Source organism: Rattus norvegicus, chromosome 18, assembly GCF_021556685.1.
Source record: "Rattus norvegicus strain SHRSP/BbbUtx chromosome 18, alternate assembly SHRSP_T2T, whole genome shotgun sequence".
Classification (NCBI taxonomy): Eukaryota; Metazoa; Chordata; class Mammalia; order Rodentia; family Muridae; genus Rattus; species Rattus norvegicus.
Window position 1 is genome coordinate 82,163,114 of NC_141551.1, and position 5,711 is coordinate 82,168,824.

At 40.0% G+C, this 5,711-nt stretch overlaps 1 pseudogene; it reads left to right on the top strand.

Annotated features, from left to right (window-relative positions):
• Positions 1–452: 452 nt before the first annotated feature.
• On the top strand, positions 453–3,477 carry Dmap1-ps2 (DNA methyltransferase 1-associated protein 1, pseudogene 2; annotated as a pseudogene).
• Positions 3,478–5,711: the final 2,234 nt, after the last annotated feature.

Consider the following 5,711-nt stretch of genomic DNA (forward strand, 5'->3'; position numbering starts at 1 on the left):
TCACCCAGTGATAGTATTTGCTACTTATATTTCTTAGGAGCAAATCATTGCTGGACATACTGCCCATTAGCAAAGCTGGTAAAATACTTTGTGATTTTCTTCTAAGTAAGAATATGAATTACACTCATTATACATTTTCCCATAGTAACATTTATATCTGAATTAGATTTTAGTACTTATAATTTGTAATACCTTCCTCATCAGTTTGACTTCCAAATGCACATTTAAAATTTGGAAGCAGTTATGGTGTGTAACACAGTGCACAGCACTTGAAAACAGGTGTTCATGTTTCTCATCACAAATAATTGATTCTTGACTTCTGTGTTCCCTCCTATGTCATTTAGGATTTTATTACCAGGTACCTGGGTTTGCACAGATAGATAAACTGAAGAACAGCTTACAACTGGAGTATTGACCCTTGACCTCGGGTGCTCCCTCATCTCTTATGTGTGATGGCTATGGACACAGATATACTGGATATTGTAGAACTGGGGATCCAAAAGGAGATGCTACTTCAGGTACCATCATCAGAAAGGATATTTTGAAAACAGACAAAAAAAAAGTCCAAGAAGTCTTTGGAGACACTGGCCTTCAAAAAACCTGAGGGCATGCCTGAGTAGGGAGATCTATTCTTTGTTTGACTCTGACAGAAAGCATGTACTCCCACTACTGGTCAGGGGTATTCATAGTGAAGGCTAAACAGTGTCCAAGAAGATTCAACCCTGGAAGTGGATGCCATTTACCAACCCATCTTGGGTTACTATGGAAAAATGTATAGAGTGCAATTCATACTCGGAAGAAAATCACAAATATTTTACCAGCCTAATGGGCAGTATTTCCAGCAATGATTTGCTCTTAAGAAAGGATGATTCATGTTTTTCTACTGGCAAAGAGCATCAGAGGAGGAACCTTTTGCCAGGTTCAATAAGATGGCACAGATTCTTGGTATAAATTGAATATTAGCTCTCTATCAGGCTCCAGAGAATCAAATAACCTATTAAAAATGGGGTACAGAGCTAATTAAAGAATTCTCAACTGAGGAATACAGAATGGCCAAGAAGCACCTAAAGAAATGTTCAACATTCTTAGTCATCAGGGAAATGCAAATCAAAACAACCCTGAGATTGCACCTCACACCAGTGAGAATGGCTAAGGTAAATCTCAGGTGACAGCAGATGCTTGTGAGGATGTAGAGAAAGAGGAACACTTCTTCATTTTTGGTGGGACTGCAAGCTGATACAACCACTGTGAAAACCAGTCTGGCAATTCCTCAGAAAATTGAACAAAGTACTTCCTGAGGATCCAGCTATACCATTCCTGGGCATATACCCAAAAGATGCTCGAACAAATAACAAGGACACATTCTCTTCTATGTTCATCGCAGCCTTATTTATAATAGCAAGAAGCTGGAAAGAACCCAGATGTCCTTCAACTGAGGAATGGATACAGAAAAATGTGGTACATCTACATAGTGGAGCAAATTTACACAGCTATCAAAAACAATGAATTCATGACATTCTTAGGCAAATGGATGGAACAAGAAAATAGAATCTTGAGTGAGGTCACCAAGTCAAAAAAGAACACACAAGGTATGCACTCACTGATAAGTGGATATTAGCCCAAAAGTTCAGAATACCCAAGATATAATTCACAGACCACATGAAGCTCAAGAAGGAAAACGAAAGTGTGGATGCTTCAGTCCTTCTTAGAAGGGGCAACAAAATTCTTACAGGAGGAACTACAGGGACCAAATGTGGAGCAGAAACTAAAGGAAAGGACATCTAGAGACTGCTCCACCTAGGGATCCATCACATATAGAGACACCAAACCCACACACTATTGCTGATGCCAAGAGGTGCTTGCTGACAGAAGCCTGTTACAGCTGTCTCCTGAGAGGCTCTGCCAGAGCCTGACAAGTACTCTCAGCAGATGCTCTCAGCCAAGCACTGGACTGAGCACAGGGTCCCCAATAGAGGAGTTAGGGAAAGGACTGAAGGAGCAGAAGTGGATTGCAACCCCAAAGGAAGAACAGCAATATTAACCAACCAGATCCCAATGCACCCCCAGAGCTCTCAGGGATTAAACCACCAACTGAAGAGTACACATGGGGAGACCCATGGCACCAGCCACTTATGTAGCAGAGGATGGTGGTGTTTGGAGAGGTGAGGCTTTTGGTCCTGTGAAGGCCAGAGAGGGGAGGTGGAAGGGAGTTCATGGGTGGGTAGATGAGCACCCTTATAGAAGCAGAGGGAGGGGAAATCGAATAGGAGTTTTCCAGAGGGGAAACTTGGAAAGGGGATAGCATTCGAAATGTAAATAAAGAAAATATCCAATAAAAGAAAGAAAAAATGAATTACCATATAGTCTAGCGACCCAATGTTGGGTGTATATGCTACAGACTCAAAGTGAGCATTTGGGGAAGGTAAAAAACAAAAACAAAAACAAAAACAACAACAACAAAACAAACCAACCAACAAACAAAAAAGGTGGTGCAGGATCCGGTGTACTCACAGTAGGATTACCAGTTTTTCCTTCATGATGATGCATGGACTAAGGCAGAGACTGATTACCTCTTTAACCTCAGCCACTGATTTGATCTGCGCTTCAAAGTTATTCACGACTACAATATGACTACCAGCAGTTCAAGAAGTGTTCTGTGGAGGTTTTGAAAGAGAGGGATTACCACATTTGTGCCAAGCTTGCCAACATGAGGGGCTTGCCAGGAACTGATCTCAAAATACCAGTATTTGATGCTGGGCATGAGAGAAGGTGGAAGGAATATCTGGTTCAGTTTTACAACTGAACCCTAGAGCAGGTACAACAGGAGTACCTGCTATATAGGAGCTGCATAAGATTGAGGGCTAGAACAAAGAGTGGGAAAGAGCACCAAGACCTAAGAAAGCTGATTATAACTATAAACACAACTGGGGAGGGGCTGTCCACTGAGTGCAAGTCCCTCAAGAAGCTACCCCAGAAGAAGGAGGCCAAAAGCAGGCTGTTTGAGAGACTGCAGGCATCAAGTTACAAGAGATTTTAAGTCAGCATGTGTCACACCATGGAGCCAGGGGATGAAGTTGCCCATCTCTATGGGTCAGAAGATCAAGGTGCTGGAATTTGGTGTGGACCTGAGTCCTACCCCTAGAGAAGAAATGGTGCATATGTTCAATGAGTTGTGGAGTGACCAGGTGTTATTCTCCAGGCTCAAGCAGGTCTGTGCCAACTGTGGATATGAGCTACAGATGCTGCTGCACCAGCACGAGGCCCTGGCTCAGGCAGGAGTGCTGGGGCCCTGCCATAGCAGCAGTGGGATCAATCCTGGCTTCTGCTGAGCCAACAGTGTCTGAATCTGGACTTGGTCTTGACCTCACCAAAGACAGTATCAAGGATGTAGTGGGTGCACCCCTCACACTCAATTGAAAGAAATGACACGAACTGGCCTCCAGCTCGTCTTCTGTGAAGAAAGCCAAGAAACCATGAGGGGCCATCATGGTGGTGTAGCATAAATCAAACTGTTACTATGTGCTTTGATTTGGGATCATCTGTTTCTCAAATTTTAAACCTATAGGACTTATGATATCTACTTTGTTCATAGAGTTTACAAAAGCATAAATTAATATTCCGTGTTATAACAAACATACCAATGATTAGACCCTTAAGCAACAACAAAAAAAAGTGATCTTCTGTCACACCCAGCTGATCCTATGTGCATCTCTTAATAAAATAATAATCATGCTTTCATACTTAGGTCACAGTATTATTTTTATAATAACAGAATATCCTTCACATGATCTAATTATATTGACTAGATATTCTCTGACAGACATATTCAGTAAAACATGGTATTTTCTGATCCTTCTCCAATAAGACCAATCAATTGGACATCTAAAATTACATAATTATTCAGCTTTTTACAGAGAACTCAAAAAACTGACAGAATAGAAATCTAGCAGTTTCACTATTTACCTAAAACATTGTTCAGTCAACTGTCAGTAAGGACATAGAATTCATTTTCTCGATGACTCTGTCTCATTAGGCTCTTCTTAAATTGGACACTGGCATTTGGCGATGTTCAAAGTGTCCTTACTCTGTCCCTCAACAACATGAGAAATTAAATAGCCAAAGATACAGACTGTAATACATGCATTATGTGGAGGCTGACTTTATGATTACCCACAATCCCTCACAGTGTGCACCCTTCCCCCCGCCACCACATAATCCCATCTTCTTAAATGCAACTTACTTATTTACTGTCTTCCAAACTTGATGCTAAGTTATAAATACAGTGGTTTTGGTACTGTTATACCACGTTCTCCCTGTCATGCCGTAGTCTCATATCACATGGGCCACCTGCTTTGTTGAAAATGGCTATTCCTGGTTGTCAATTTAATTACATTTGGAATGAATTACAATCCAGAAATATAGGGTACACCTGTGATCCAGATCTTGAGGCTGGAAGACAGGTTTCTGACCTGGATCTTGACATGGAGATTTTGACACTACCAAGGTGAGGTAGTACATTCCTTTAATTCTAGGAGACTGAGACAAAGGGATCTCTAAGTTCAAGGTCAATCTGGGACAAAGCAAGTTTTAGATCCAGTTGTGGTGGTACATACCTTTAATCTGAGACACACCTTCTGCTGGAGGCCTACATAAGGACATTGACATTGGAAGAAGATTCACTCTTCTTTGACTGCCTGCACTTACTTGTTAGCAAATCTGTTGGAATCTACTTCAGCGAAGACCAGCTTGAACAACTAGCCCTGTGGGACTAAGCAACTTCCAATTCACAGCTGCTCATTGTTTGGTTAGTTGGACTACAGACGTTTTTCATAATAAATTCCCTTAATATAAGGAGAGATGGCCTATGAGTTCTGTGACTCTAGAGAAACCTGGGACAAGCCTATTCTGTCCTGTATGGACACTCACACATGGTATATATTCATACAAATGCCATCACATAACATATGCATAAGATGATAAAGCAAATATTTCTAGAAGTAATACTTCACAGCATGAACTAGGTTAGAAATGTATTTGAAAAACTCACAATCTGTATACTAATGGGTTTGGGGATCAGAAAATTAGGTTTTACATTTGTCATGTTAAGTATCTCTTTAATTTTTCATTTGCTTGTAATTTGTTCATAATTAATATACCAGAGACTCACATTCTTCTCACTGCAGGCACCAAATTAGACAAGAAAAAGGGGTAATTCTGAGCTGTTTCAGTGTCCTCCATAATGAGAAGCAAAGAAAATGTGGAGGTGTATGATTAAAATATACTTAATAACTACGTTTCTGGACAGGTGCATATGTGGAAAATGGATGATTCAGAATCAAAGCTTTTATCATGTTGACATGTATTCCAATAAAGACTCTTTTCATAATTACTTATAAAAGACCACCACCTTAAGATAAAATATACGATCAGATAGTCATGTTTCCAGAGTAGAATGATCCTCTATTTTTGGAAACTTGGTGATAAAATTCTACTTTCACTTACTTTCAATGCATGTAGCCAGAGGAGCTAAACAGCAGAATGTGTATAATTATAGTAACTAGATGAATTTTCTTAATTTTTAAAGCATTTTTATCATATTGCACTTTTATTAAGGAGTAGAACACTTGTATTTACTTAACCATCCGTGGTATTCACTGTCCTCCCATAAATATCCAAATTTTTTAATTATATCAACATAATTTAAAATGATT